General features: G+C 41.2%; 60 non-coding genes across 60 annotated transcripts; all 60 read right to left on the bottom strand.

The window, feature by feature from the left end:
• Window positions 1–309: 309 nt before the first annotated feature.
• Window positions 310–381, bottom strand: Trnae-cuc (transfer RNA glutamic acid (anticodon CUC)). Its single transcript has one exon. It is a non-coding gene; the product is annotated as a tRNA-Glu (tRNA).
• Window positions 382–914: 533 nt separating this feature from the next.
• On the bottom strand, window positions 915–986 carry Trnaa-cgc (transfer RNA alanine (anticodon CGC)). Its single transcript has one exon. It is a non-coding gene; the product is annotated as a tRNA-Ala (tRNA).
• Window positions 987–1169: 183 nt separating this feature from the next.
• Window positions 1170–1241, bottom strand: Trnaa-ugc (transfer RNA alanine (anticodon UGC)). The gene has a single exon. It is a non-coding gene; the product is annotated as a tRNA-Ala (tRNA).
• Window positions 1242–1621: 380 nt separating this feature from the next.
• Trnae-cuc (transfer RNA glutamic acid (anticodon CUC)) lies at window positions 1622–1693 on the bottom strand. Its single transcript has one exon. It is a non-coding gene; the product is annotated as a tRNA-Glu (tRNA).
• A 533-nt stretch (window positions 1694–2226) lies between these two features.
• Trnaa-cgc (transfer RNA alanine (anticodon CGC)) lies at window positions 2227–2298 on the bottom strand. Its single transcript has one exon. It is a non-coding gene; the product is annotated as a tRNA-Ala (tRNA).
• A 183-nt stretch (window positions 2299–2481) lies between these two features.
• On the bottom strand, window positions 2482–2553 carry Trnaa-ugc (transfer RNA alanine (anticodon UGC)). The gene has a single exon. It is a non-coding gene; the product is annotated as a tRNA-Ala (tRNA).
• Window positions 2554–2933: 380 nt separating this feature from the next.
• Trnae-cuc (transfer RNA glutamic acid (anticodon CUC)) lies at window positions 2934–3005 on the bottom strand. The gene has a single exon. It is a non-coding gene; the product is annotated as a tRNA-Glu (tRNA).
• A 533-nt stretch (window positions 3006–3538) lies between these two features.
• On the bottom strand, window positions 3539–3610 carry Trnaa-cgc (transfer RNA alanine (anticodon CGC)). The gene has a single exon. It is a non-coding gene; the product is annotated as a tRNA-Ala (tRNA).
• A 183-nt stretch (window positions 3611–3793) lies between these two features.
• Trnaa-ugc (transfer RNA alanine (anticodon UGC)) lies at window positions 3794–3865 on the bottom strand. The gene has a single exon. It is a non-coding gene; the product is annotated as a tRNA-Ala (tRNA).
• A 380-nt stretch (window positions 3866–4245) lies between these two features.
• On the bottom strand, window positions 4246–4317 carry Trnae-cuc (transfer RNA glutamic acid (anticodon CUC)). The gene has a single exon. It is a non-coding gene; the product is annotated as a tRNA-Glu (tRNA).
• Window positions 4318–4850: 533 nt separating this feature from the next.
• On the bottom strand, window positions 4851–4922 carry Trnaa-cgc (transfer RNA alanine (anticodon CGC)). Its single transcript has one exon. It is a non-coding gene; the product is annotated as a tRNA-Ala (tRNA).
• Window positions 4923–5105: 183 nt separating this feature from the next.
• Window positions 5106–5177, bottom strand: Trnaa-ugc (transfer RNA alanine (anticodon UGC)). The gene has a single exon. It is a non-coding gene; the product is annotated as a tRNA-Ala (tRNA).
• A 380-nt stretch (window positions 5178–5557) lies between these two features.
• On the bottom strand, window positions 5558–5629 carry Trnae-cuc (transfer RNA glutamic acid (anticodon CUC)). The gene has a single exon. It is a non-coding gene; the product is annotated as a tRNA-Glu (tRNA).
• A 533-nt stretch (window positions 5630–6162) lies between these two features.
• Trnaa-cgc (transfer RNA alanine (anticodon CGC)) lies at window positions 6163–6234 on the bottom strand. Its single transcript has one exon. It is a non-coding gene; the product is annotated as a tRNA-Ala (tRNA).
• A 183-nt stretch (window positions 6235–6417) lies between these two features.
• Window positions 6418–6489, bottom strand: Trnaa-ugc (transfer RNA alanine (anticodon UGC)). Its single transcript has one exon. It is a non-coding gene; the product is annotated as a tRNA-Ala (tRNA).
• A 380-nt stretch (window positions 6490–6869) lies between these two features.
• On the bottom strand, window positions 6870–6941 carry Trnae-cuc (transfer RNA glutamic acid (anticodon CUC)). Its single transcript has one exon. It is a non-coding gene; the product is annotated as a tRNA-Glu (tRNA).
• A 533-nt stretch (window positions 6942–7474) lies between these two features.
• Window positions 7475–7546, bottom strand: Trnaa-cgc (transfer RNA alanine (anticodon CGC)). The gene has a single exon. It is a non-coding gene; the product is annotated as a tRNA-Ala (tRNA).
• A 183-nt stretch (window positions 7547–7729) lies between these two features.
• Trnaa-ugc (transfer RNA alanine (anticodon UGC)) lies at window positions 7730–7801 on the bottom strand. Its single transcript has one exon. It is a non-coding gene; the product is annotated as a tRNA-Ala (tRNA).
• A 380-nt stretch (window positions 7802–8181) lies between these two features.
• Window positions 8182–8253, bottom strand: Trnae-cuc (transfer RNA glutamic acid (anticodon CUC)). Its single transcript has one exon. It is a non-coding gene; the product is annotated as a tRNA-Glu (tRNA).
• Window positions 8254–8786: 533 nt separating this feature from the next.
• On the bottom strand, window positions 8787–8858 carry Trnaa-cgc (transfer RNA alanine (anticodon CGC)). Its single transcript has one exon. It is a non-coding gene; the product is annotated as a tRNA-Ala (tRNA).
• A 183-nt stretch (window positions 8859–9041) lies between these two features.
• On the bottom strand, window positions 9042–9113 carry Trnaa-ugc (transfer RNA alanine (anticodon UGC)). The gene has a single exon. It is a non-coding gene; the product is annotated as a tRNA-Ala (tRNA).
• A 380-nt stretch (window positions 9114–9493) lies between these two features.
• Trnae-cuc (transfer RNA glutamic acid (anticodon CUC)) lies at window positions 9494–9565 on the bottom strand. Its single transcript has one exon. It is a non-coding gene; the product is annotated as a tRNA-Glu (tRNA).
• A 533-nt stretch (window positions 9566–10098) lies between these two features.
• On the bottom strand, window positions 10099–10170 carry Trnaa-cgc (transfer RNA alanine (anticodon CGC)). The gene has a single exon. It is a non-coding gene; the product is annotated as a tRNA-Ala (tRNA).
• A 183-nt stretch (window positions 10171–10353) lies between these two features.
• Trnaa-ugc (transfer RNA alanine (anticodon UGC)) lies at window positions 10354–10425 on the bottom strand. Its single transcript has one exon. It is a non-coding gene; the product is annotated as a tRNA-Ala (tRNA).
• Window positions 10426–10805: 380 nt separating this feature from the next.
• On the bottom strand, window positions 10806–10877 carry Trnae-cuc (transfer RNA glutamic acid (anticodon CUC)). Its single transcript has one exon. It is a non-coding gene; the product is annotated as a tRNA-Glu (tRNA).
• Window positions 10878–11410: 533 nt separating this feature from the next.
• On the bottom strand, window positions 11411–11482 carry Trnaa-cgc (transfer RNA alanine (anticodon CGC)). The gene has a single exon. It is a non-coding gene; the product is annotated as a tRNA-Ala (tRNA).
• A 183-nt stretch (window positions 11483–11665) lies between these two features.
• Window positions 11666–11737, bottom strand: Trnaa-ugc (transfer RNA alanine (anticodon UGC)). The gene has a single exon. It is a non-coding gene; the product is annotated as a tRNA-Ala (tRNA).
• Window positions 11738–12117: 380 nt separating this feature from the next.
• Window positions 12118–12189, bottom strand: Trnae-cuc (transfer RNA glutamic acid (anticodon CUC)). The gene has a single exon. It is a non-coding gene; the product is annotated as a tRNA-Glu (tRNA).
• Window positions 12190–12722: 533 nt separating this feature from the next.
• Trnaa-cgc (transfer RNA alanine (anticodon CGC)) lies at window positions 12723–12794 on the bottom strand. The gene has a single exon. It is a non-coding gene; the product is annotated as a tRNA-Ala (tRNA).
• A 183-nt stretch (window positions 12795–12977) lies between these two features.
• On the bottom strand, window positions 12978–13049 carry Trnaa-ugc (transfer RNA alanine (anticodon UGC)). Its single transcript has one exon. It is a non-coding gene; the product is annotated as a tRNA-Ala (tRNA).
• A 380-nt stretch (window positions 13050–13429) lies between these two features.
• On the bottom strand, window positions 13430–13501 carry Trnae-cuc (transfer RNA glutamic acid (anticodon CUC)). Its single transcript has one exon. It is a non-coding gene; the product is annotated as a tRNA-Glu (tRNA).
• A 533-nt stretch (window positions 13502–14034) lies between these two features.
• Trnaa-cgc (transfer RNA alanine (anticodon CGC)) lies at window positions 14035–14106 on the bottom strand. Its single transcript has one exon. It is a non-coding gene; the product is annotated as a tRNA-Ala (tRNA).
• A 183-nt stretch (window positions 14107–14289) lies between these two features.
• Window positions 14290–14361, bottom strand: Trnaa-ugc (transfer RNA alanine (anticodon UGC)). Its single transcript has one exon. It is a non-coding gene; the product is annotated as a tRNA-Ala (tRNA).
• Window positions 14362–14741: 380 nt separating this feature from the next.
• Trnae-cuc (transfer RNA glutamic acid (anticodon CUC)) lies at window positions 14742–14813 on the bottom strand. The gene has a single exon. It is a non-coding gene; the product is annotated as a tRNA-Glu (tRNA).
• A 533-nt stretch (window positions 14814–15346) lies between these two features.
• Window positions 15347–15418, bottom strand: Trnaa-cgc (transfer RNA alanine (anticodon CGC)). The gene has a single exon. It is a non-coding gene; the product is annotated as a tRNA-Ala (tRNA).
• Window positions 15419–15601: 183 nt separating this feature from the next.
• Window positions 15602–15673, bottom strand: Trnaa-ugc (transfer RNA alanine (anticodon UGC)). The gene has a single exon. It is a non-coding gene; the product is annotated as a tRNA-Ala (tRNA).
• A 380-nt stretch (window positions 15674–16053) lies between these two features.
• On the bottom strand, window positions 16054–16125 carry Trnae-cuc (transfer RNA glutamic acid (anticodon CUC)). The gene has a single exon. It is a non-coding gene; the product is annotated as a tRNA-Glu (tRNA).
• A 533-nt stretch (window positions 16126–16658) lies between these two features.
• On the bottom strand, window positions 16659–16730 carry Trnaa-cgc (transfer RNA alanine (anticodon CGC)). The gene has a single exon. It is a non-coding gene; the product is annotated as a tRNA-Ala (tRNA).
• Window positions 16731–16913: 183 nt separating this feature from the next.
• Window positions 16914–16985, bottom strand: Trnaa-ugc (transfer RNA alanine (anticodon UGC)). The gene has a single exon. It is a non-coding gene; the product is annotated as a tRNA-Ala (tRNA).
• Window positions 16986–17365: 380 nt separating this feature from the next.
• Window positions 17366–17437, bottom strand: Trnae-cuc (transfer RNA glutamic acid (anticodon CUC)). Its single transcript has one exon. It is a non-coding gene; the product is annotated as a tRNA-Glu (tRNA).
• Window positions 17438–17970: 533 nt separating this feature from the next.
• Trnaa-cgc (transfer RNA alanine (anticodon CGC)) lies at window positions 17971–18042 on the bottom strand. The gene has a single exon. It is a non-coding gene; the product is annotated as a tRNA-Ala (tRNA).
• A 183-nt stretch (window positions 18043–18225) lies between these two features.
• Window positions 18226–18297, bottom strand: Trnaa-ugc (transfer RNA alanine (anticodon UGC)). The gene has a single exon. It is a non-coding gene; the product is annotated as a tRNA-Ala (tRNA).
• A 380-nt stretch (window positions 18298–18677) lies between these two features.
• Window positions 18678–18749, bottom strand: Trnae-cuc (transfer RNA glutamic acid (anticodon CUC)). Its single transcript has one exon. It is a non-coding gene; the product is annotated as a tRNA-Glu (tRNA).
• Window positions 18750–19282: 533 nt separating this feature from the next.
• On the bottom strand, window positions 19283–19354 carry Trnaa-cgc (transfer RNA alanine (anticodon CGC)). The gene has a single exon. It is a non-coding gene; the product is annotated as a tRNA-Ala (tRNA).
• Window positions 19355–19537: 183 nt separating this feature from the next.
• On the bottom strand, window positions 19538–19609 carry Trnaa-ugc (transfer RNA alanine (anticodon UGC)). The gene has a single exon. It is a non-coding gene; the product is annotated as a tRNA-Ala (tRNA).
• A 380-nt stretch (window positions 19610–19989) lies between these two features.
• On the bottom strand, window positions 19990–20061 carry Trnae-cuc (transfer RNA glutamic acid (anticodon CUC)). The gene has a single exon. It is a non-coding gene; the product is annotated as a tRNA-Glu (tRNA).
• Window positions 20062–20594: 533 nt separating this feature from the next.
• Trnaa-cgc (transfer RNA alanine (anticodon CGC)) lies at window positions 20595–20666 on the bottom strand. Its single transcript has one exon. It is a non-coding gene; the product is annotated as a tRNA-Ala (tRNA).
• A 183-nt stretch (window positions 20667–20849) lies between these two features.
• Trnaa-ugc (transfer RNA alanine (anticodon UGC)) lies at window positions 20850–20921 on the bottom strand. The gene has a single exon. It is a non-coding gene; the product is annotated as a tRNA-Ala (tRNA).
• Window positions 20922–21301: 380 nt separating this feature from the next.
• Window positions 21302–21373, bottom strand: Trnae-cuc (transfer RNA glutamic acid (anticodon CUC)). Its single transcript has one exon. It is a non-coding gene; the product is annotated as a tRNA-Glu (tRNA).
• A 533-nt stretch (window positions 21374–21906) lies between these two features.
• On the bottom strand, window positions 21907–21978 carry Trnaa-cgc (transfer RNA alanine (anticodon CGC)). The gene has a single exon. It is a non-coding gene; the product is annotated as a tRNA-Ala (tRNA).
• Window positions 21979–22161: 183 nt separating this feature from the next.
• Window positions 22162–22233, bottom strand: Trnaa-ugc (transfer RNA alanine (anticodon UGC)). The gene has a single exon. It is a non-coding gene; the product is annotated as a tRNA-Ala (tRNA).
• Window positions 22234–22613: 380 nt separating this feature from the next.
• Window positions 22614–22685, bottom strand: Trnae-cuc (transfer RNA glutamic acid (anticodon CUC)). Its single transcript has one exon. It is a non-coding gene; the product is annotated as a tRNA-Glu (tRNA).
• A 533-nt stretch (window positions 22686–23218) lies between these two features.
• Window positions 23219–23290, bottom strand: Trnaa-cgc (transfer RNA alanine (anticodon CGC)). Its single transcript has one exon. It is a non-coding gene; the product is annotated as a tRNA-Ala (tRNA).
• A 183-nt stretch (window positions 23291–23473) lies between these two features.
• Trnaa-ugc (transfer RNA alanine (anticodon UGC)) lies at window positions 23474–23545 on the bottom strand. The gene has a single exon. It is a non-coding gene; the product is annotated as a tRNA-Ala (tRNA).
• Window positions 23546–23925: 380 nt separating this feature from the next.
• Trnae-cuc (transfer RNA glutamic acid (anticodon CUC)) lies at window positions 23926–23997 on the bottom strand. The gene has a single exon. It is a non-coding gene; the product is annotated as a tRNA-Glu (tRNA).
• Window positions 23998–24530: 533 nt separating this feature from the next.
• Trnaa-cgc (transfer RNA alanine (anticodon CGC)) lies at window positions 24531–24602 on the bottom strand. Its single transcript has one exon. It is a non-coding gene; the product is annotated as a tRNA-Ala (tRNA).
• Window positions 24603–24785: 183 nt separating this feature from the next.
• On the bottom strand, window positions 24786–24857 carry Trnaa-ugc (transfer RNA alanine (anticodon UGC)). The gene has a single exon. It is a non-coding gene; the product is annotated as a tRNA-Ala (tRNA).
• Window positions 24858–25237: 380 nt separating this feature from the next.
• On the bottom strand, window positions 25238–25309 carry Trnae-cuc (transfer RNA glutamic acid (anticodon CUC)). The gene has a single exon. It is a non-coding gene; the product is annotated as a tRNA-Glu (tRNA).
• A 533-nt stretch (window positions 25310–25842) lies between these two features.
• Window positions 25843–25914, bottom strand: Trnaa-cgc (transfer RNA alanine (anticodon CGC)). Its single transcript has one exon. It is a non-coding gene; the product is annotated as a tRNA-Ala (tRNA).
• A 183-nt stretch (window positions 25915–26097) lies between these two features.
• On the bottom strand, window positions 26098–26169 carry Trnaa-ugc (transfer RNA alanine (anticodon UGC)). Its single transcript has one exon. It is a non-coding gene; the product is annotated as a tRNA-Ala (tRNA).
• Between the last annotated feature and the right edge of the window lie 82 nt (window positions 26170–26251).

Raw genomic sequence — 26251 nt, 5'->3', positions numbered from 1 at the left:
TAAAATAGTCTTGCACCAAGACGAGATGGTTATCTTTATGTCTCTAACAGTTGTACTGGGATTGAAATTTGTTGAGCAAGTACATTTGTAGTTCATTTTCATGTACTGAACCATCAATCAGTCCGCCTCGTTATATATTGAGCCGAAGGAAGACATAAAATATAAAGTATTGGTTGTAAAAGGAAATCATATAGTATATAGGACAAACATACACCGTTTCTTTCATTGACCACGTACACATAACAGTTGTTTGAAGCATATACCGTTATTAATATCAATATCGATCCGGAGAAAAGGCGCAAAAATATCTTCCCAGACGGGGAATCGAACCCCGGCCGCCGCGGTGAGAGCGCGGAATCCTAACCACTAGACTACCTGGGACTTACTCATAGTGGGGTAACTTAACACATATAAAGAGCAACACTAACAGCAATCATGCCTTTTTTGTACGTTACAACGTCATTGGGAATATCGACTGGCGTTAGACAGACTATAGAATGCCAATAGCTCAAGACCGCAAAAGGCGGCGAAATCACCCCGAATAGTCGCTACTGTCGACGCTATATAACGCATTGTTTCAGGCTGGAATCATTAACATAAACATTCGATTTGTTAATCTGACACACGATTTTAAAGTTATAATCCATATATTAAAATTGTGACACAAGTAAAACCTGTCGGGGAAAGGGAGTGTGGTATTAATTCGGCTTTGCCTGAAATGTTTGAGCGTGCATTTGAGACATGCCTCTAAAGAGTGATTTTTGAAATTTTAAGTCATCTGTGCCGAGTTCGCTGTTCAAACAGCACTTATATTCCGTTGCGCTTTCTATGATTTTCAAGGCAAAGCAGCATTGTGTAGGCGAGATTACTTTAATTGATTTCTCGATGCCGATTTTGTCTGCGGCCAAAAAATATGGAGATGCCGGGGATCGAACCCGGGGCCTTTCACATGCGAAGCGAACGCTCTACCACTGAGCTACATCCCCGTCCCTGGATTTTCATCAATATTTCCTTTTCAATTCCGCCTTTTACCGCAGGACAAAGTGTTCATGTAGGTGTCCTAAGAGAGGTCGGAGATGCTCACTTATATTTTACTGTGCATTTTCACTTGATCGTGCACGAAAGACATAGTTTATGTGGACTTAATGACATTGACAAAAAATTAGGAGTGGAGATGCCGGGGATCGAACCCGGGGCCTTTCACATGCAAAGCGAACGCTCTACCACTGAGCTACATCCCCTTCACAACGATAGAACATTAAATTTAAGTAGTGTATTTTCATACCGTGTATATACATGCCACTCTGATTATTAAAATAGTCTTGCACCAAGACGAGATGGTTATCTTTATGTCTCTAACAGTTGTACTGGGATTGAAATTTGTTGAGCAAGTACATTTGTAGTTCATTTTCATGTACTGAACCATCAATCAGTCCGCCTCGTTATATATTGAGCCGAAGGAAGACATAAAATATAAAGTATTGGTTGTAAAAGGAAATCATATAGTATATAGGACAAACATACACCGTTTCTTTCATTGACCACGTACACATAACAGTTGTTTGAAGCATATACCGTTATTAATATCAATATCGATCCGGAGAAAAGGCGCAAAAATATCTTCCCAGACGGGGAATCGAACCCCGGCCGCCGCGGTGAGAGCGCGGAATCCTAACCACTAGACTACCTGGGACTTACTCATAGTGGGGTAACTTAACACATATAAAGAGCAACACTAACAGCAATCATGCCTTTTTTGTACGTTACAACGTCATTGGGAATATCGACTGGCGTTAGACAGACTATAGAATGCCAATAGCTCAAGACCGCAAAAGGCGGCGAAATCACCCCGAATAGTCGCTACTGTCGACGCTATATAACGCATTGTTTCAGGCTGGAATCATTAACATAAACATTCGATTTGTTAATCTGACACACGATTTTAAAGTTATAATCCATATATTAAAATTGTGACACAAGTAAAACCTGTCGGGGAAAGGGAGTGTGGTATTAATTCGGCTTTGCCTGAAATGTTTGAGCGTGCATTTGAGACATGCCTCTAAAGAGTGATTTTTGAAATTTTAAGTCATCTGTGCCGAGTTCGCTGTTCAAACAGCACTTATATTCCGTTGCGCTTTCTATGATTTTCAAGGCAAAGCAGCATTGTGTAGGCGAGATTACTTTAATTGATTTCTCGATGCCGATTTTGTCTGCGGCCAAAAAATATGGAGATGCCGGGGATCGAACCCGGGGCCTTTCACATGCGAAGCGAACGCTCTACCACTGAGCTACATCCCCGTCCCTGGATTTTCATCAATATTTCCTTTTCAATTCCGCCTTTTACCGCAGGACAAAGTGTTCATGTAGGTGTCCTAAGAGAGGTCGGAGATGCTCACTTATATTTTACTGTGCATTTTCACTTGATCGTGCACGAAAGACATAGTTTATGTGGACTTAATGACATTGACAAAAAATTAGGAGTGGAGATGCCGGGGATCGAACCCGGGGCCTTTCACATGCAAAGCGAACGCTCTACCACTGAGCTACATCCCCTTCACAACGATAGAACATTAAATTTAAGTAGTGTATTTTCATACCGTGTATATACATGCCACTCTGATTATTAAAATAGTCTTGCACCAAGACGAGATGGTTATCTTTATGTCTCTAACAGTTGTACTGGGATTGAAATTTGTTGAGCAAGTACATTTGTAGTTCATTTTCATGTACTGAACCATCAATCAGTCCGCCTCGTTATATATTGAGCCGAAGGAAGACATAAAATATAAAGTATTGGTTGTAAAAGGAAATCATATAGTATATAGGACAAACATACACCGTTTCTTTCATTGACCACGTACACATAACAGTTGTTTGAAGCATATACCGTTATTAATATCAATATCGATCCGGAGAAAAGGCGCAAAAATATCTTCCCAGACGGGGAATCGAACCCCGGCCGCCGCGGTGAGAGCGCGGAATCCTAACCACTAGACTACCTGGGACTTACTCATAGTGGGGTAACTTAACACATATAAAGAGCAACACTAACAGCAATCATGCCTTTTTTGTACGTTACAACGTCATTGGGAATATCGACTGGCGTTAGACAGACTATAGAATGCCAATAGCTCAAGACCGCAAAAGGCGGCGAAATCACCCCGAATAGTCGCTACTGTCGACGCTATATAACGCATTGTTTCAGGCTGGAATCATTAACATAAACATTCGATTTGTTAATCTGACACACGATTTTAAAGTTATAATCCATATATTAAAATTGTGACACAAGTAAAACCTGTCGGGGAAAGGGAGTGTGGTATTAATTCGGCTTTGCCTGAAATGTTTGAGCGTGCATTTGAGACATGCCTCTAAAGAGTGATTTTTGAAATTTTAAGTCATCTGTGCCGAGTTCGCTGTTCAAACAGCACTTATATTCCGTTGCGCTTTCTATGATTTTCAAGGCAAAGCAGCATTGTGTAGGCGAGATTACTTTAATTGATTTCTCGATGCCGATTTTGTCTGCGGCCAAAAAATATGGAGATGCCGGGGATCGAACCCGGGGCCTTTCACATGCGAAGCGAACGCTCTACCACTGAGCTACATCCCCGTCCCTGGATTTTCATCAATATTTCCTTTTCAATTCCGCCTTTTACCGCAGGACAAAGTGTTCATGTAGGTGTCCTAAGAGAGGTCGGAGATGCTCACTTATATTTTACTGTGCATTTTCACTTGATCGTGCACGAAAGACATAGTTTATGTGGACTTAATGACATTGACAAAAAATTAGGAGTGGAGATGCCGGGGATCGAACCCGGGGCCTTTCACATGCAAAGCGAACGCTCTACCACTGAGCTACATCCCCTTCACAACGATAGAACATTAAATTTAAGTAGTGTATTTTCATACCGTGTATATACATGCCACTCTGATTATTAAAATAGTCTTGCACCAAGACGAGATGGTTATCTTTATGTCTCTAACAGTTGTACTGGGATTGAAATTTGTTGAGCAAGTACATTTGTAGTTCATTTTCATGTACTGAACCATCAATCAGTCCGCCTCGTTATATATTGAGCCGAAGGAAGACATAAAATATAAAGTATTGGTTGTAAAAGGAAATCATATAGTATATAGGACAAACATACACCGTTTCTTTCATTGACCACGTACACATAACAGTTGTTTGAAGCATATACCGTTATTAATATCAATATCGATCCGGAGAAAAGGCGCAAAAATATCTTCCCAGACGGGGAATCGAACCCCGGCCGCCGCGGTGAGAGCGCGGAATCCTAACCACTAGACTACCTGGGACTTACTCATAGTGGGGTAACTTAACACATATAAAGAGCAACACTAACAGCAATCATGCCTTTTTTGTACGTTACAACGTCATTGGGAATATCGACTGGCGTTAGACAGACTATAGAATGCCAATAGCTCAAGACCGCAAAAGGCGGCGAAATCACCCCGAATAGTCGCTACTGTCGACGCTATATAACGCATTGTTTCAGGCTGGAATCATTAACATAAACATTCGATTTGTTAATCTGACACACGATTTTAAAGTTATAATCCATATATTAAAATTGTGACACAAGTAAAACCTGTCGGGGAAAGGGAGTGTGGTATTAATTCGGCTTTGCCTGAAATGTTTGAGCGTGCATTTGAGACATGCCTCTAAAGAGTGATTTTTGAAATTTTAAGTCATCTGTGCCGAGTTCGCTGTTCAAACAGCACTTATATTCCGTTGCGCTTTCTATGATTTTCAAGGCAAAGCAGCATTGTGTAGGCGAGATTACTTTAATTGATTTCTCGATGCCGATTTTGTCTGCGGCCAAAAAATATGGAGATGCCGGGGATCGAACCCGGGGCCTTTCACATGCGAAGCGAACGCTCTACCACTGAGCTACATCCCCGTCCCTGGATTTTCATCAATATTTCCTTTTCAATTCCGCCTTTTACCGCAGGACAAAGTGTTCATGTAGGTGTCCTAAGAGAGGTCGGAGATGCTCACTTATATTTTACTGTGCATTTTCACTTGATCGTGCACGAAAGACATAGTTTATGTGGACTTAATGACATTGACAAAAAATTAGGAGTGGAGATGCCGGGGATCGAACCCGGGGCCTTTCACATGCAAAGCGAACGCTCTACCACTGAGCTACATCCCCTTCACAACGATAGAACATTAAATTTAAGTAGTGTATTTTCATACCGTGTATATACATGCCACTCTGATTATTAAAATAGTCTTGCACCAAGACGAGATGGTTATCTTTATGTCTCTAACAGTTGTACTGGGATTGAAATTTGTTGAGCAAGTACATTTGTAGTTCATTTTCATGTACTGAACCATCAATCAGTCCGCCTCGTTATATATTGAGCCGAAGGAAGACATAAAATATAAAGTATTGGTTGTAAAAGGAAATCATATAGTATATAGGACAAACATACACCGTTTCTTTCATTGACCACGTACACATAACAGTTGTTTGAAGCATATACCGTTATTAATATCAATATCGATCCGGAGAAAAGGCGCAAAAATATCTTCCCAGACGGGGAATCGAACCCCGGCCGCCGCGGTGAGAGCGCGGAATCCTAACCACTAGACTACCTGGGACTTACTCATAGTGGGGTAACTTAACACATATAAAGAGCAACACTAACAGCAATCATGCCTTTTTTGTACGTTACAACGTCATTGGGAATATCGACTGGCGTTAGACAGACTATAGAATGCCAATAGCTCAAGACCGCAAAAGGCGGCGAAATCACCCCGAATAGTCGCTACTGTCGACGCTATATAACGCATTGTTTCAGGCTGGAATCATTAACATAAACATTCGATTTGTTAATCTGACACACGATTTTAAAGTTATAATCCATATATTAAAATTGTGACACAAGTAAAACCTGTCGGGGAAAGGGAGTGTGGTATTAATTCGGCTTTGCCTGAAATGTTTGAGCGTGCATTTGAGACATGCCTCTAAAGAGTGATTTTTGAAATTTTAAGTCATCTGTGCCGAGTTCGCTGTTCAAACAGCACTTATATTCCGTTGCGCTTTCTATGATTTTCAAGGCAAAGCAGCATTGTGTAGGCGAGATTACTTTAATTGATTTCTCGATGCCGATTTTGTCTGCGGCCAAAAAATATGGAGATGCCGGGGATCGAACCCGGGGCCTTTCACATGCGAAGCGAACGCTCTACCACTGAGCTACATCCCCGTCCCTGGATTTTCATCAATATTTCCTTTTCAATTCCGCCTTTTACCGCAGGACAAAGTGTTCATGTAGGTGTCCTAAGAGAGGTCGGAGATGCTCACTTATATTTTACTGTGCATTTTCACTTGATCGTGCACGAAAGACATAGTTTATGTGGACTTAATGACATTGACAAAAAATTAGGAGTGGAGATGCCGGGGATCGAACCCGGGGCCTTTCACATGCAAAGCGAACGCTCTACCACTGAGCTACATCCCCTTCACAACGATAGAACATTAAATTTAAGTAGTGTATTTTCATACCGTGTATATACATGCCACTCTGATTATTAAAATAGTCTTGCACCAAGACGAGATGGTTATCTTTATGTCTCTAACAGTTGTACTGGGATTGAAATTTGTTGAGCAAGTACATTTGTAGTTCATTTTCATGTACTGAACCATCAATCAGTCCGCCTCGTTATATATTGAGCCGAAGGAAGACATAAAATATAAAGTATTGGTTGTAAAAGGAAATCATATAGTATATAGGACAAACATACACCGTTTCTTTCATTGACCACGTACACATAACAGTTGTTTGAAGCATATACCGTTATTAATATCAATATCGATCCGGAGAAAAGGCGCAAAAATATCTTCCCAGACGGGGAATCGAACCCCGGCCGCCGCGGTGAGAGCGCGGAATCCTAACCACTAGACTACCTGGGACTTACTCATAGTGGGGTAACTTAACACATATAAAGAGCAACACTAACAGCAATCATGCCTTTTTTGTACGTTACAACGTCATTGGGAATATCGACTGGCGTTAGACAGACTATAGAATGCCAATAGCTCAAGACCGCAAAAGGCGGCGAAATCACCCCGAATAGTCGCTACTGTCGACGCTATATAACGCATTGTTTCAGGCTGGAATCATTAACATAAACATTCGATTTGTTAATCTGACACACGATTTTAAAGTTATAATCCATATATTAAAATTGTGACACAAGTAAAACCTGTCGGGGAAAGGGAGTGTGGTATTAATTCGGCTTTGCCTGAAATGTTTGAGCGTGCATTTGAGACATGCCTCTAAAGAGTGATTTTTGAAATTTTAAGTCATCTGTGCCGAGTTCGCTGTTCAAACAGCACTTATATTCCGTTGCGCTTTCTATGATTTTCAAGGCAAAGCAGCATTGTGTAGGCGAGATTACTTTAATTGATTTCTCGATGCCGATTTTGTCTGCGGCCAAAAAATATGGAGATGCCGGGGATCGAACCCGGGGCCTTTCACATGCGAAGCGAACGCTCTACCACTGAGCTACATCCCCGTCCCTGGATTTTCATCAATATTTCCTTTTCAATTCCGCCTTTTACCGCAGGACAAAGTGTTCATGTAGGTGTCCTAAGAGAGGTCGGAGATGCTCACTTATATTTTACTGTGCATTTTCACTTGATCGTGCACGAAAGACATAGTTTATGTGGACTTAATGACATTGACAAAAAATTAGGAGTGGAGATGCCGGGGATCGAACCCGGGGCCTTTCACATGCAAAGCGAACGCTCTACCACTGAGCTACATCCCCTTCACAACGATAGAACATTAAATTTAAGTAGTGTATTTTCATACCGTGTATATACATGCCACTCTGATTATTAAAATAGTCTTGCACCAAGACGAGATGGTTATCTTTATGTCTCTAACAGTTGTACTGGGATTGAAATTTGTTGAGCAAGTACATTTGTAGTTCATTTTCATGTACTGAACCATCAATCAGTCCGCCTCGTTATATATTGAGCCGAAGGAAGACATAAAATATAAAGTATTGGTTGTAAAAGGAAATCATATAGTATATAGGACAAACATACACCGTTTCTTTCATTGACCACGTACACATAACAGTTGTTTGAAGCATATACCGTTATTAATATCAATATCGATCCGGAGAAAAGGCGCAAAAATATCTTCCCAGACGGGGAATCGAACCCCGGCCGCCGCGGTGAGAGCGCGGAATCCTAACCACTAGACTACCTGGGACTTACTCATAGTGGGGTAACTTAACACATATAAAGAGCAACACTAACAGCAATCATGCCTTTTTTGTACGTTACAACGTCATTGGGAATATCGACTGGCGTTAGACAGACTATAGAATGCCAATAGCTCAAGACCGCAAAAGGCGGCGAAATCACCCCGAATAGTCGCTACTGTCGACGCTATATAACGCATTGTTTCAGGCTGGAATCATTAACATAAACATTCGATTTGTTAATCTGACACACGATTTTAAAGTTATAATCCATATATTAAAATTGTGACACAAGTAAAACCTGTCGGGGAAAGGGAGTGTGGTATTAATTCGGCTTTGCCTGAAATGTTTGAGCGTGCATTTGAGACATGCCTCTAAAGAGTGATTTTTGAAATTTTAAGTCATCTGTGCCGAGTTCGCTGTTCAAACAGCACTTATATTCCGTTGCGCTTTCTATGATTTTCAAGGCAAAGCAGCATTGTGTAGGCGAGATTACTTTAATTGATTTCTCGATGCCGATTTTGTCTGCGGCCAAAAAATATGGAGATGCCGGGGATCGAACCCGGGGCCTTTCACATGCGAAGCGAACGCTCTACCACTGAGCTACATCCCCGTCCCTGGATTTTCATCAATATTTCCTTTTCAATTCCGCCTTTTACCGCAGGACAAAGTGTTCATGTAGGTGTCCTAAGAGAGGTCGGAGATGCTCACTTATATTTTACTGTGCATTTTCACTTGATCGTGCACGAAAGACATAGTTTATGTGGACTTAATGACATTGACAAAAAATTAGGAGTGGAGATGCCGGGGATCGAACCCGGGGCCTTTCACATGCAAAGCGAACGCTCTACCACTGAGCTACATCCCCTTCACAACGATAGAACATTAAATTTAAGTAGTGTATTTTCATACCGTGTATATACATGCCACTCTGATTATTAAAATAGTCTTGCACCAAGACGAGATGGTTATCTTTATGTCTCTAACAGTTGTACTGGGATTGAAATTTGTTGAGCAAGTACATTTGTAGTTCATTTTCATGTACTGAACCATCAATCAGTCCGCCTCGTTATATATTGAGCCGAAGGAAGACATAAAATATAAAGTATTGGTTGTAAAAGGAAATCATATAGTATATAGGACAAACATACACCGTTTCTTTCATTGACCACGTACACATAACAGTTGTTTGAAGCATATACCGTTATTAATATCAATATCGATCCGGAGAAAAGGCGCAAAAATATCTTCCCAGACGGGGAATCGAACCCCGGCCGCCGCGGTGAGAGCGCGGAATCCTAACCACTAGACTACCTGGGACTTACTCATAGTGGGGTAACTTAACACATATAAAGAGCAACACTAACAGCAATCATGCCTTTTTTGTACGTTACAACGTCATTGGGAATATCGACTGGCGTTAGACAGACTATAGAATGCCAATAGCTCAAGACCGCAAAAGGCGGCGAAATCACCCCGAATAGTCGCTACTGTCGACGCTATATAACGCATTGTTTCAGGCTGGAATCATTAACATAAACATTCGATTTGTTAATCTGACACACGATTTTAAAGTTATAATCCATATATTAAAATTGTGACACAAGTAAAACCTGTCGGGGAAAGGGAGTGTGGTATTAATTCGGCTTTGCCTGAAATGTTTGAGCGTGCATTTGAGACATGCCTCTAAAGAGTGATTTTTGAAATTTTAAGTCATCTGTGCCGAGTTCGCTGTTCAAACAGCACTTATATTCCGTTGCGCTTTCTATGATTTTCAAGGCAAAGCAGCATTGTGTAGGCGAGATTACTTTAATTGATTTCTCGATGCCGATTTTGTCTGCGGCCAAAAAATATGGAGATGCCGGGGATCGAACCCGGGGCCTTTCACATGCGAAGCGAACGCTCTACCACTGAGCTACATCCCCGTCCCTGGATTTTCATCAATATTTCCTTTTCAATTCCGCCTTTTACCGCAGGACAAAGTGTTCATGTAGGTGTCCTAAGAGAGGTCGGAGATGCTCACTTATATTTTACTGTGCATTTTCACTTGATCGTGCACGAAAGACATAGTTTATGTGGACTTAATGACATTGACAAAAAATTAGGAGTGGAGATGCCGGGGATCGAACCCGGGGCCTTTCACATGCAAAGCGAACGCTCTACCACTGAGCTACATCCCCTTCACAACGATAGAACATTAAATTTAAGTAGTGTATTTTCATACCGTGTATATACATGCCACTCTGATTATTAAAATAGTCTTGCACCAAGACGAGATGGTTATCTTTATGTCTCTAACAGTTGTACTGGGATTGAAATTTGTTGAGCAAGTACATTTGTAGTTCATTTTCATGTACTGAACCATCAATCAGTCCGCCTCGTTATATATTGAGCCGAAGGAAGACATAAAATATAAAGTATTGGTTGTAAAAGGAAATCATATAGTATATAGGACAAACATACACCGTTTCTTTCATTGACCACGTACACATAACAGTTGTTTGAAGCATATACCGTTATTAATATCAATATCGATCCGGAGAAAAGGCGCAAAAATATCTTCCCAGACGGGGAATCGAACCCCGGCCGCCGCGGTGAGAGCGCGGAATCCTAACCACTAGACTACCTGGGACTTACTCATAGTGGGGTAACTTAACACATATAAAGAGCAACACTAACAGCAATCATGCCTTTTTTGTACGTTACAACGTCATTGGGAATATCGACTGGCGTTAGACAGACTATAGAATGCCAATAGCTCAAGACCGCAAAAGGCGGCGAAATCACCCCGAATAGTCGCTACTGTCGACGCTATATAACGCATTGTTTCAGGCTGGAATCATTAACATAAACATTCGATTTGTTAATCTGACACACGATTTTAAAGTTATAATCCATATATTAAAATTGTGACACAAGTAAAACCTGTCGGGGAAAGGGAGTGTGGTATTAATTCGGCTTTGCCTGAAATGTTTGAGCGTGCATTTGAGACATGCCTCTAAAGAGTGATTTTTGAAATTTTAAGTCATCTGTGCCGAGTTCGCTGTTCAAACAGCACTTATATTCCGTTGCGCTTTCTATGATTTTCAAGGCAAAGCAGCATTGTGTAGGCGAGATTACTTTAATTGATTTCTCGATGCCGATTTTGTCTGCGGCCAAAAAATATGGAGATGCCGGGGATCGAACCCGGGGCCTTTCACATGCGAAGCGAACGCTCTACCACTGAGCTACATCCCCGTCCCTGGATTTTCATCAATATTTCCTTTTCAATTCCGCCTTTTACCGCAGGACAAAGTGTTCATGTAGGTGTCCTAAGAGAGGTCGGAGATGCTCACTTATATTTTACTGTGCATTTTCACTTGATCGTGCACGAAAGACATAGTTTATGTGGACTTAATGACATTGACAAAAAATTAGGAGTGGAGATGCCGGGGATCGAACCCGGGGCCTTTCACATGCAAAGCGAACGCTCTACCACTGAGCTACATCCCCTTCACAACGATAGAACATTAAATTTAAGTAGTGTATTTTCATACCGTGTATATACATGCCACTCTGATTATTAAAATAGTCTTGCACCAAGACGAGATGGTTATCTTTATGTCTCTAACAGTTGTACTGGGATTGAAATTTGTTGAGCAAGTACATTTGTAGTTCATTTTCATGTACTGAACCATCAATCAGTCCGCCTCGTTATATATTGAGCCGAAGGAAGACATAAAATATAAAGTATTGGTTGTAAAAGGAAATCATATAGTATATAGGACAAACATACACCGTTTCTTTCATTGACCACGTACACATAACAGTTGTTTGAAGCATATACCGTTATTAATATCAATATCGATCCGGAGAAAAGGCGCAAAAATATCTTCCCAGACGGGGAATCGAACCCCGGCCGCCGCGGTGAGAGCGCGGAATCCTAACCACTAGACTACCTGGGACTTACTCATAGTGGGGTAACTTAACACATATAAAGAGCAACACTAACAGCAATCATGCCTTTTTTGTACGTTACAACGTCATTGGGAATATCGACTGGCGTTAGACAGACTATAGAATGCCAATAGCTCAAGACCGCAAAAGGCGGCGAAATCACCCCGAATAGTCGCTACTGTCGACGCTATATAACGCATTGTTTCAGGCTGGAATCATTAACATAAACATTCGATTTGTTAATCTGACACACGATTTTAAAGTTATAATCCATATATTAAAATTGTGACACAAGTAAAACCTGTCGGGGAAAGGGAGTGTGGTATTAATTCGGCTTTGCCTGAAATGTTTGAGCGTGCATTTGAGACATGCCTCTAAAGAGTGATTTTTGAAATTTTAAGTCATCTGTGCCGAGTTCGCTGTTCAAACAGCACTTATATTCCGTTGCGCTTTCTATGATTTTCAAGGCAAAGCAGCATTGTGTAGGCGAGATTACTTTAATTGATTTCTCGATGCCGATTTTGTCTGCGGCCAAAAAATATGGAGATGCCGGGGATCGAACCCGGGGCCTTTCACATGCGAAGCGAACGCTCTACCACTGAGCTACATCCCCGTCCCTGGATTTTCATCAATATTTCCTTTTCAATTCCGCCTTTTACCGCAGGACAAAGTGTTCATGTAGGTGTCCTAAGAGAGGTCGGAGATTCTCACTTATATTTTACTGTGCATTTTCACTTGATCGTGCACGAAAGACATAGTTTATGTGGACTTAATGACATTGACAAAAAATTAGGAGTGGAGATGCCGGGGATCGAACCCGGGGCCTTTCACATGCAAAGCGAACGCTCTACCACTGAGCTACATCCCCTTCACAACGATAGAACATTAAATTTAAGTAGTGTATTTTCATACCGTGTATATACATGCCACTCTGATTATTAAAATAGTCTTGCACCAAGACGAGATGGTTATCTTTATGTCTCTAACAGTTGTACTGGGATTGAAATTTGTTGAGCAAGTACATTTGTAGTTCATTTTCATGTACTGAACCATCAATCAGTCCGCCTCGTTATATATTGAGCCGAAGGAAGACATAAAATATAAAGTATTGGTTGTAAAAGGAAATCATATAGTATATAGGACAAACATACACCGTTTCTTTCATTGACCACGTACACATAACAGTTGTTTGAAGCATATACCGTTATTAATATCAATATCGATCCGGAGAAAAGGCGCAAAAATATCTTCCCAGACGGGGAATCGAACCCCGGCCGCCGCGGTGAGAGCGCGGAATCCTAACCACTAGACTACCTGGGACTTACTCATAGTGGGGTAACTTAACACATATAAAGAGCAACACTAACAGCAATCATGCCTTTTTTGTACGTTACAACGTCATTGGGAATATCGACTGGCGTTAGACAGACTATAGAATGCCAATAGCTCAAGACCGCAAAAGGCGGCGAAATCACCCCGAATAGTCGCTACTGTCGACGCTATATAACGCATTGTTTCAGGCTGGAATCATTAACATAAACATTCGATTTGTTAATCTGACACACGATTTTAAAGTTATAATCCATATATTAAAATTGTGACACAAGTAAAACCTGTCGGGGAAAGGGAGTGTGGTATTAATTCGGCTTTGCCTGAAATGTTTGAGCGTGCATTTGAGACATGCCTCTAAAGAGTGATTTTTGAAATTTTAAGTCATCTGTGCCGAGTTCGCTGTTCAAACAGCACTTATATTCCGTTGCGCTTTCTATGATTTTCAAGGCAAAGCAGCATTGTGTAGGCGAGATTACTTTAATTGATTTCTCGATGCCGATTTTGTCTGCGGCCAAAAAATATGGAGATGCCGGGGATCGAACCCGGGGCCTTTCACATGCGAAGCGAACGCTCTACCACTGAGCTACATCCCCGTCCCTGGATTTTCATCAATATTTCCTTTTCAATTCCGCCTTTTACCGCAGGACAAAGTGTTCATGTAGGTGTCCTAAGAGAGGTCGGAGATGCTCACTTATATTTTACTGTGCATTTTCACTTGATCGTGCACGAAAGACATAGTTTATGTGGACTTAATGACATTGACAAAAAATTAGGAGTGGAGATGCCGGGGATCGAACCCGGGGCCTTTCACATGCAAAGCGAACGCTCTACCACTGAGCTACATCCCCTTCACAACGATAGAACATTAAATTTAAGTAGTGTATTTTCATACCGTGTATATACATGCCACTCTGATTATTAAAATAGTCTTGCACCAAGACGAGATGGTTATCTTTATGTCTCTAACAGTTGTACTGGGATTGAAATTTGTTGAGCAAGTACATTTGTAGTTCATTTTCATGTACTGAACCATCAATCAGTCCGCCTCGTTATATATTGAGCCGAAGGAAGACATAAAATATAAAGTATTGGTTGTAAAAGGAAATCATATAGTATATAGGACAAACATACACCGTTTCTTTCATTGACCACGTACACATAACAGTTGTTTGAAGCATATACCGTTATTAATATCAATATCGATCCGGAGAAAAGGCGCAAAAATATCTTCCCAGACGGGGAATCGAACCCCGGCCGCCGCGGTGAGAGCGCGGAATCCTAACCACTAGACTACCTGGGACTTACTCATAGTGGGGTAACTTAACACATATAAAGAGCAACACTAACAGCAATCATGCCTTTTTTGTACGTTACAACGTCATTGGGAATATCGACTGGCGTTAGACAGACTATAGAATGCCAATAGCTCAAGACCGCAAAAGGCGGCGAAATCACCCCGAATAGTCGCTACTGTCGACGCTATATAACGCATTGTTTCAGGCTGGAATCATTAACATAAACATTCGATTTGTTAATCTGACACACGATTTTAAAGTTATAATCCATATATTAAAATTGTGACACAAGTAAAACCTGTCGGGGAAAGGGAGTGTGGTATTAATTCGGCTTTGCCTGAAATGTTTGAGCGTGCATTTGAGACATGCCTCTAAAGAGTGATTTTTGAAATTTTAAGTCATCTGTGCCGAGTTCGCTGTTCAAACAGCACTTATATTCCGTTGCGCTTTCTATGATTTTCAAGGCAAAGCAGCATTGTGTAGGCGAGATTACTTTAATTGATTTCTCGATGCCGATTTTGTCTGCGGCCAAAAAATATGGAGATGCCGGGGATCGAACCCGGGGCCTTTCACATGCGAAGCGAACGCTCTACCACTGAGCTACATCCCCGTCCCTGGATTTTCATCAATATTTCCTTTTCAATTCCGCCTTTTACCGCAGGACAAAGTGTTCATGTAGGTGTCCTAAGAGAGGTCGGAGATGCTCACTTATATTTTACTGTGCATTTTCACTTGATCGTGCACGAAAGACATAGTTTATGTGGACTTAATGACATTGACAAAAAATTAGGAGTGGAGATGCCGGGGATCGAACCCGGGGCCTTTCACATGCAAAGCGAACGCTCTACCACTGAGCTACACCCCCTTCACAACGATAGAACATTAAATTTAAGTAGTGTATTTTCATACCGTGTATATACATGCCACTCTGATTATTAAAATAGTCTTGCACCAAGACGAGATGGTTATCTTTATGTCTCTAACAGTTGTACTGGGATTGAAATTTGTTGAGCAAGTACATTTGTAGTTCATTTTCATGTACTGAACCATCAATCAGTCCGCCTCGTTATATATTGAGCCGAAGGAAGACATAAAATATAAAGTATTGGTTGTAAAAGGAAATCATATAGTATATAGGACAAACATACACCGTTTCTTTCATTGACCACGTACACATAACAGTTGTTTGAAGCATATACCGTTATTAATATCAATATCGATCCGGAGAAAAGGCGCAAAAATATCTTCCCAGACGGGGAATCGAACCCCGGCCGCCGCGGTGAGAGCGCGGAATCCTAACCACTAGACTACCTGGGACTTACTCATAGTGGGGTAACTTAACACATATAAAGAGCAACACTAACAGCAATCATGCCTTTTTTGTACGTTACAACGTCATTGGGAATATCGACTGGCGTTAGACAGACTATAGAATGCCAATAGCTCAAGACCGCAAAAGGCGGCGAAATCACCCCGAATAGTCGCTACTGTCGACGCTATATAACGCATTGTTTCAGGCTGGAATCATTAACATAAACATTCGATTTGTTAATCTGACACACGATTTTAAAGTTATAATCCATATATTAAAATTGTGACACAAGTAAAACCTGTCGGGGAAAGGGAGTGTGGTATTAATTCGGCTTTGCCTGAAATGTTTGAGCGTGCATTTGAGACATGCCTCTAAAGAGTGATTTTTGAAATTTTAAGTCATCTGTGCCGAGTTCGCTGTTCAAACAGCACTTATATTCCGTTGCGCTTTCTATGATTTTCAAGGCAAAGCAGCATTGTGTAGGCGAGATTACTTTAATTGATTTCTCGATGCCGATTTTGTCTGCGGCCAAAAAATATGGAGATGCCGGGGATCGAACCCGGGGCCTTTCACATGCGAAGCGAACGCTCTACCACTGAGCTACATCCCCGTCCCTGGATTTTCATCAATATTTCCTTTTCAATTCCGCCTTTTACCGCAGGACAAAGTGTTCATGTAGGTGTCCTAAGAGAGGTCGGAGATGCTCACTTATATTTTACTGTGCATTTTCACTTGATCGTGCACGAAAGACATAGTTTATGTGGACTTAATGACATTGACAAAAAATTAGGAGTGGAGATGCCGGGGATCGAACCCGGGGCCTTTCACATGCAAAGCGAACGCTCTACCACTGAGCTACATCCCCTTCACAACGATAGAACATTAAATTTAAGTAGTGTATTTTCATACCGTGTATATACATGCCACTCTGATTATTAAAATAGTCTTGCACCAAGACGAGATGGTTATCTTTATGTCTCTAACAGTTGTACTGGGATTGAAATTTGTTGAGCAAGTACATTTGTAGTTCATTTTCATGTACTGAACCATCAATCAGTCCGCCTCGTTATATATTGAGCCGAAGGAAGACATAAAATATAAAGTATTGGTTGTAAAAGGAAATCATATAGTATATAGGACAAACATACACCGTTTCTTTCATTGACCACGTACACATAACAGTTGTTTGAAGCATATACCGTTATTAATATCAATATCGATCCGGAGAAAAGGCGCAAAAATATCTTCCCAGACGGGGAATCGAACCCCGGCCGCCGCGGTGAGAGCGCGGAATCCTAACCACTAGACTACCTGGGACTTACTCATAGTGGGGTAACTTAACACATATAAAGAGCAACACTAACAGCAATCATGCCTTTTTTGTACGTTACAACGTCATTGGGAATATCGACTGGCGTTAGACAGACTATAGAATGCCAATAGCTCAAGACCGCAAAAGGCGGCGAAATCACCCCGAATAGTCGCTACTGTCGACGCTATATAACGCATTGTTTCAGGCTGGAATCATTAACATAAACATTCGATTTGTTAATCTGACACACGATTTTAAAGTTATAATCCATATATTAAAATTGTGACACAAGTAAAACCTGTCGGGGAAAGGGAGTGTGGTATTAATTCGGCTTTGCCTGAAATGTTTGAGCGTGCATTTGAGACATGCCTCTAAAGAGTGATTTTTGAAATTTTAAGTCATCTGTGCCGAGTTCGCTGTTCAAACAGCACTTATATTCCGTTGCGCTTTCTATGATTTTCAAGGCAAAGCAGCATTGTGTAGGCGAGATTACTTTAATTGATTTCTCGATGCCGATTTTGTCTGCGGCCAAAAAATATGGAGATGCCGGGGATCGAACCCGGGGCCTTTCACATGCGAAGCGAACGCTCTACCACTGAGCTACATCCCCGTCCCTGGATTTTCATCAATATTTCCTTTTCAATTCCGCCTTTTACCGCAGGACAAAGTGTTCATGTAGGTGTCCTAAGAGAGGTCGGAGATGCTCACTTATATTTTACTGTGCATTTTCACTTGATCGTGCACGAAAGACATAGTTTATGTAGACTTAATGACATTGACAAAAAATTAGGAGTGGAGATGCCGGGGATCGAACCCGGGGCCTTTCACATGCAAAGCGAACGCTCTACCACTGAGCTACATCCCCTTCACAACGATAGAACATTAAATTTAAGTAGTGTATTTTCATACCGTGTATATACATGCCACTCTGATTATTAAAATAGTCTTGCACCAAGACGAGATGGTTATCTTTATGTCTCTAACAGTTGTACTGGGATTGAAATTTGTTGAGCAAGTACATTTGTAGTTCATTTTCATGTACTGAACCATCAATCAGTCCGCCTCGTTATATATTGAGCCGAAGGAAGACATAAAATATAAAGTATTGGTTGTAAAAGGAAATCATATAGTATATAGGACAAACATACACCGTTTCTTTCATTGACCACGTACACATAACAGTTGTTTGAAGCATATACCGTTATTAATATCAATATCGATCCGGAGAAAAGGCGCAAAAATATCTTCCCAGACGGGGAATCGAACCCCGGCCGCCGCGGTGAGAGCGCGGAATCCTAACCACTAGACTACCTGGGACTTACTCATAGTGGGGTAACTTAACACATATAAAGAGCAACACTAACAGCAATCATGCCTTTTTTGTACGTTACAACGTCATTGGGAATATCGACTGGCGTTAGACAGACTATAGAATGCCAATAGCTCAAGACCGCAAAAGGCGGCGAAATCACCCCGAATAGTCGCTACTGTCGACGCTATATAACGCATTGTTTCAGGCTGGAATCATTAACATAAACATTCGATTTGTTAATCTGACACACGATTTTAAAGTTATAATCCATATATTAAAATTGTGACACAAGTAAAACCTGTCGGGGAAAGGGAGTGTGGTATTAATTCGGCTTTGCCTGAAATGTTTGAGCGTGCATTTGAGACATGCCTCTAAAGAGTGATTTTTGAAATTTTAAGTCATCTGTGCCGAGTTCGCTGTTCAAACAGCACTTATATTCCGTTGCGCTTTCTATGATTTTCAAGGCAAAGCAGCATTGTGTAGGCGAGATTACTTTAATTGATTTCTCGATGCCGATTTTGTCTGCGGCCAAAAAATATGGAGATGCCGGGGATCGAACCCGGGGCCTTTCACATGCGAAGCGAACGCTCTACCACTGAGCTACATCCCCGTCCCTGGATTTTCATCAATATTTCCTTTTCAATTCCGCCTTTTACCGCAGGACAAAGTGTTCATGTAGGTGTCCTAAGAGAGGTCGGAGATGCTCACTTATATTTTACTGTGCATTTTCACTTGATCGTGCACGAAAGACATAGTTTATGTGGACTTAATGACATTGACAAAAAATTAGGAGTGGAGATGCCGGGGATCGAACCCGGGGCCTTTCACATGCAAAGCGAACGCTCTACCACTGAGCTACATCCCCTTCACAACGATAGAACATTAAATTTAAGTAGTGTATTTTCATACCGTGTATATACATGCCACTCTGATTATTAAAATAGTCTTGCACCAAGACGAGATGGTTATCTTTATGTCTCTAACAGTTGTACTGGGATTGAAATTTGTTGAGCAAGTACATTTGTAGTTCATTTTCATGTACTGAACCATCAATCAGTCCGCCTCGTTATATATTGAGCCGAAGGAAGACATAAAATATAAAGTATTGGTTGTAAAAGGAAATCATATAGTATATAGGACAAACATACACCGTTTCTTTCATTGACCACGTACACATAACAGTTGTTTGAAGCATATACCGTTATTAATATCAATATCGATCCGGAGAAAAGGCGCAAAAATATCTTCCCAGACGGGGAATCGAACCCCGGCCGCCGCGGTGAGAGCGCGGAATCCTAACCACTAGACTACCTGGGACTTACTCATAGTGGGGTAACTTAACACATATAAAGAGCAACACTAACAGCAATCATGCCTTTTTTGTACGTTACAACGTCATTGGGAATATCGACTGGCGTTAGACAGACTATAGAATGCCAATAGCTCAAGACCGCAAAAGGCGGCGAAATCACCCCGAATAGTCGCTACTGTCGACGCTATATAACGCATTGTTTCAGGCTGGAATCATTAACATAAACATTCGATTTGTTAATCTGACACACGATTTTAAAGTTATAATCCATATATTAAAATTGTGACACAAGTAAAACCTGTCGGGGAAAGGGAGTGTGGTATTAATTCGGCTTTGCCTGAAATGTTTGAGCGTGCATTTGAGACATGCCTCTAAAGAGTGATTTTTGAAATTTTAAGTCATCTGTGCCGAGTTCGCTGTTCAAACAGCACTTATATTCCGTTGCGCTTTCTATGATTTTCAAGGCAAAGCAGCATTGTGTAGGCGAGATTACTTTAATTGATTTCTCGATGCCGATTTTGTCTGCGGCCAAAAAATATGGAGATGCCGGGGATCGAACCCGGGGCCTTTCACATGCGAAGCGAACGCTCTACCACTGAGCTACATCCCCGTCCCTGGATTTTCATCAATATTTCCTTTTCAATTCCGCCTTTTACCGCAGGACAAAGTGTTCATGTAGGTGTCCTAAGAGAGGTCGGAGATGCTCACTTATATTTTACTGTGCATTTTCACTTGATCGTGCACGAAAGACATAGTTTATGTGGACTTAATGACATTGACAAAAAATTAGGAGTGGAGATGCCGGGGATCGAACCCGGGGCCTTTCACATGCAAAGCGAACGCTCTACCACTGAGCTACATCCCCTTCACAACGATAGAACATTAAATTTAAGTAGTGTATTTTCATACCGTGTATATACATGCCACTCTGATTATTAAAATAGTCTTGCACCAAGACGAGATGGTTATCTTTATGTCTCTAACAGTTGTACTGGGATTGAAATTTGTTGAGCAAGTACATTTGTAGTTCATTTTCATGTACTGAACCATCAATCAGTCCGCCTCGTTATATATTGAGCCGAAGGAAGACATAAAATATAAAGTATTGGTTGTAAAAGGAAATCATATAGTATATAGGACAAACATACACCGTTTCTTTCATTGACCACGTACACATAACAGTTGTTTGAAGCATATACCGTTATTAATATCAATATCGATCCGGAGAAAAGGCGCAAAAATATCTTCCCAGACGGGGAATCGAACCCCGGCCGCCGCGGTGAGAGCGCGGAATCCTAACCACTAGACTACCTGGGACTTACTCATAGTGGGGTAACTTAACACATATAAAGAGCAACACTAACAGCAATCATGCCTTTTTTGTACGTTACAACGTCATTGGGAATATCGACTGGCGTTAGACAGACTATAGAATGCCAATAGCTCAAGACCGCAAAAGGCGGCGAAATCACCCCGAATAGTCGCTACTGTCGACGCTATATAACGCATTGTTTCAGGCTGGAATCATTAACATAAACATTCGATTTGTTAATCTGACACACGATTTTAAAGTTATAATCCATATATTAAAATTGTGACACAAGTAAAACCTGTCGGGGAAAGGGAGTGTGGTATTAATTCGGCTTTGCCTGAAATGTTTGAGCGTGCATTTGAGACATGCCTCTAAAGAGTGATTTTTGAAATTTTAAGTCATCTGTGCCGAGTTCGCTGTTCAAACAGCACTTATATTCCGTTGCGCTTTCTATGATTTTCAAGGCAAAGCAGCATTGTGTAGGCGAGATTACTTTAATTGATTTCTCGATGCCGATTTTGTCTGCGGCCAAAAAATATGGAGATGCCGGGGATCGAACCCGGGGCCTTTCACATGCGAAGCGAACGCTCTACCACTGAGCTACATCCCCGTCCCTGGATTTTCATCAATATTTCCTTTTCAATTCCGCCTTTTACCGCAGGACAAAGTGTTCATGTAGGTGTCCTAAGAGAGGTCGGAGATGCTCACTTATATTTTACTGTGCATTTTCACTTGATCGTGCACGAAAGACATAGTTTATGTGGACTTAATGACATTGACAAAAAATTAGGAGTGGAGATGCCGGGGATCGAACCCGGGGCCTTTCACATGCAAAGCGAACGCTCTACCACTGAGCTACATCCCCTTCACAACGATAGAACATTAAATTTAAGTAGTGTATTTTCATACCGTGTATATACATGCCACTCTGATTATTAAAATAGTCTTGCACCAAGACGAGATGGTTATCTTTATGTCTCTAACAGTTGTACTGGGATTGAAATTTGTTGAGCAAGTACATTTGTAGTTCATTTTCATGTACTGAACCATCAATCAGTCCGCCTCGTTATATATTGAGCCGAAGGAAGACATAAAATATAAAGTATTGGTTGTAAAAGGAAATCATATAGTATATAGGACAAACATACACCGTTTCTTTCATTGACCACGTACACATAACAGTTGTTTGAAGCATATACCGTTATTAATATCAATATCGATCCGGAGAAAAGGCGCAAAAATATCTTCCCAGACGGGGAATCGAACCCCGGCCGCCGCGGTGAGAGCGCGGAATCCTAACCACTAGACTACCTGGGACTTACTCATAGTGGGGTAACTTAACACATATAAAGAGCAACACTAACAGCAATCATGCCTTTTTTGTACGTTACAACGTCATTGGGAATATCGACTGGCGTTAGACAGACTATAGAATGCCAATAGCTCAAGACCGCAAAAGGCGGCGAAATCACCCCGAATAGTCGCTACTGTCGACGCTATATAACGCATTGTTTCAGGCTGGAATCATTAACATAAACATTCGATTTGTTAATCTGACACACGATTTTAAAGTTATAATCCATATATTAAAATTGTGACACAAGTAAAACCTGTCGGGGAAAGGGAGTGTGGTATTAATTCGGCTTTGCCTGAAATGTTTGAGCGTGCATTTGAGACATGCCTCTAAAGAGTGATTTTTGAAATTTTAAGTCATCTGTGCCGAGTTCGCTGTTCAAACAGCACTTATATTCCGTTGCGCTTTCTATGATTTTCAAGGCAAAGCAGCATTGTGTAGGCGAGATTACTTTAATTGATTTCTCGATGCCGATTTTGTCTGCGGCCAAAAAATATGGAGATGCCGGGGATCGAACCCGGGGCCTTTCACATGCGAAGCGAACGCTCTACCACTGAGCTACATCCCCGTCCCTGGATTTTCATCAATATTTCCTTTTCAATTCCGCCTTTTACCGCAGGACAAAGTGTTCATGTAGGTGTCCTAAGAGAGGTCGGAGATGCTCACTTATATTTTACTGTGCATTTTCACTTGATCGTGCACGAAAGACATAGTTTATGTGGACTTAATGACATTGACAAAAAATTAGGAGTGGAGATGCCGGGGATCGAACCCGGGGCCTTTCACATGCAAAGCGAACGCTCTACCACTGAGCTACATCCCCTTCACAACGATAGAACATTAAATTTAAGTAGTGTATTTTCATACCGTGTATATACATGCCACTCTGATTATTAAAATAGTCTTGCACCAAGACGAGATGGTTATCTTTATGTCTCTAACAGTTGTACTGGGATTGAAATTTGTTGAGCAAGTACATTTGTAGTTCATTTTCATGTACTGAACCATCAATCAGTCCGCCTCGTTATATATTGAGCCGAAGGAAGACATAAAATATAAAGTATTGGTTGTAAAAGGAAATCATATAGTATATAGGACAAACATACACCGTTTCTTTCATTGACCACGTACACATAACAGTTGTTTGAAGCATATACCGTTATTAATATCAATATCGATCCGGAGAAAAGGCGCAAAAATATCTTCCCAGACGGGGAATCGAACCCCGGCCGCCGCGGTGAGAGCGCGGAATCCTAACCACTAGACTACCTGGGACTTACTCATAGTGGGGTAACTTAACACATATAAAGAGCAACACTAACAGCAATCATGCCTTTTTTGTACGTTACAACGTCATTGGGAATATCGACTGGCGTTAGACAGACTATAGAATGCCAATAGCTCAAGACCGCAAAAGGCGGCGAAATCACCCCGAATAGTCGCTACTGTCGACGCTATATAACGCATTGTTTCAGGCTGGAATCATTAACATAAACATTCGATTTGTTAATCTGACACACGATTTTAAAGTTATAATCCATATATTAAAATTGTGACACAAGTAAAACCTGTCGGGGAAAGGGAGTGTGGTATTAATTCGGCTTTGCCTGAAATGTTTGAGCGTGCATTTGAGACATGCCTCTAAAGAGTGATTTTTGAAATTTTAAGTCATCTGTGCCGAGTTCGCTGTTCAAACAGCACTTATATTCCGTTGCGCTTTCTATGATTTTCAAGGCAAAGCAGCATTGTGTAGGCGAGATTACTTTAATTGATTTCTCGATGCCGATTTTGTCTGCGGCCAAAAAATATGGAGATGCCGGGGATCGAACCCGGGGCCTTTCACATGCGAAGCGAACGCTCTACCACTGAGCTACATCCCCGTCCCTGGATTTTCATCAATATTTCCTTTTCAATTCCGCCTTTTACCGCAGGACAAAGTGTTCATGTAGGTGTCCTAAGAGAGGTCGGAGATGCTCACTTATATTTTACTGTGCATTTTCACTTGATCGTGCACGAAAGACATAGTTTATGTGGACTTAATGACATTGACAAAAAATTAGGAGTGGAGATGCCGGGGATCGAACCCGGGGCCTTTCACATGCAAAGCGAACGCTCTACCACTGAGCTACATCCCCTTCACAACGATAGAACATTAAATTTAAGTAGTGTATTTTCATACCGTGTATATACATGCCACTCTGATTATTAAAATAGTCTTGCACCAAGACGAGATGGTTATCTTTATGTCTCTAACAGTTGTACTGGGATTGAAATTTGTTGAGCAAGTACATTTGTAGTTCATTTTCATGTACTGAACCATCAATCAGTCCGCCTCGTTATATATTGAGCCGAAGGAAGACATAAAATATAAAGTATTGGTTGTAAAAGGAAATCATATAGTATATAGGACAAACATACACCGTTTCTTTCATTGACCACGTACACATAACAGTTGTTTGAAGCATATACCGTTATTAATATCAATATCGATCCGGAGAAAAGGCGCAAAAATATCTTCCCAGACGGGGAATCGAACCCCGGCCGCCGCGGTGAGAGCGCGGAATCCTAACCACTAGACTACCTGGGACTTACTCATAGTGGGGTAACTTAACACATATAAAGAGCAACACTAACAGCAATCATGCCTTTTTTGTACGTTACAACGTCATTGGGAATATCGACTGGCGTTAGACAGACTATAGAATGCCAATAGCTCAAGACCGCAAAAGGCGGCGAAATCACCCCGAATAGTCGCTACTGTCGACGCTATATAACGCATTGTTTCAGGCTGGAATCATTAACATAAACATTCGATTTGTTAATCTGACACACGATTTTAAAGTTATAATCCATATATTAAAATTGTGACACAAGTAAAACCTGTCGGGGAAAGGGAGTGTGGTATTAATTCGGCTTTGCCTGAAATGTTTGAGCGTGCATTTGAGACATGCCTCTAAAGAGTGATTTTTGAAATTTTAAGTCATCTGTGCCGAGTTCGCTGTTCAAACAGCACTTATATTCCGTTGCGCTTTCTATGATTTTCAAGGCAAAGCAGCATTGTGTAGGCGAGATTACTTTAATTGATTTCTCGATGCCGATTTTGTCTGCGGCCAAAAAATATGGAGATGCCGGGGATCGAACCCGGGGCCTTTCACATGCGAAGCGAACGCTCTACCACTGAGCTACATCCCCGTCCCTGGATTTTCATCAATATTTCCTTTTCAATTCCGCCTTTTACCGCAGGACAAAGTGTTCATGTAGGTGTCCTAAGAGAGGTCGGAGATGCTCACTTATATTTTACTGTGCATTTTCACTTGATCGTGCACGAAAGACATAGTTTATGTGGACTTAATGACATTGACAAAAAATTAGGAGTGGAGATGCCGGGGATCGAACCCGGGGCCTTTCACATGCAAAGCGAACGCTCTACCACTGAGCTACATCCCCTTCACAACGATAGAACATTAAATTTAAGTAGTGTATTTTCATACCGTGTATATACATGCCACTCTGATTATTAAAATAGTCT

The sequence above is a fragment of the Mytilus galloprovincialis genome, chromosome 2 (genome assembly GCF_965363235.1).
Source record: "Mytilus galloprovincialis chromosome 2, xbMytGall1.hap1.1, whole genome shotgun sequence".
NCBI lineage: Eukaryota > Metazoa > Mollusca > Bivalvia > Mytilida > Mytilidae > Mytilus > Mytilus galloprovincialis.
Note: the sequence above shows the minus strand (reverse complement) of the source record. Positions and strands in the feature narration are given on the sequence as shown.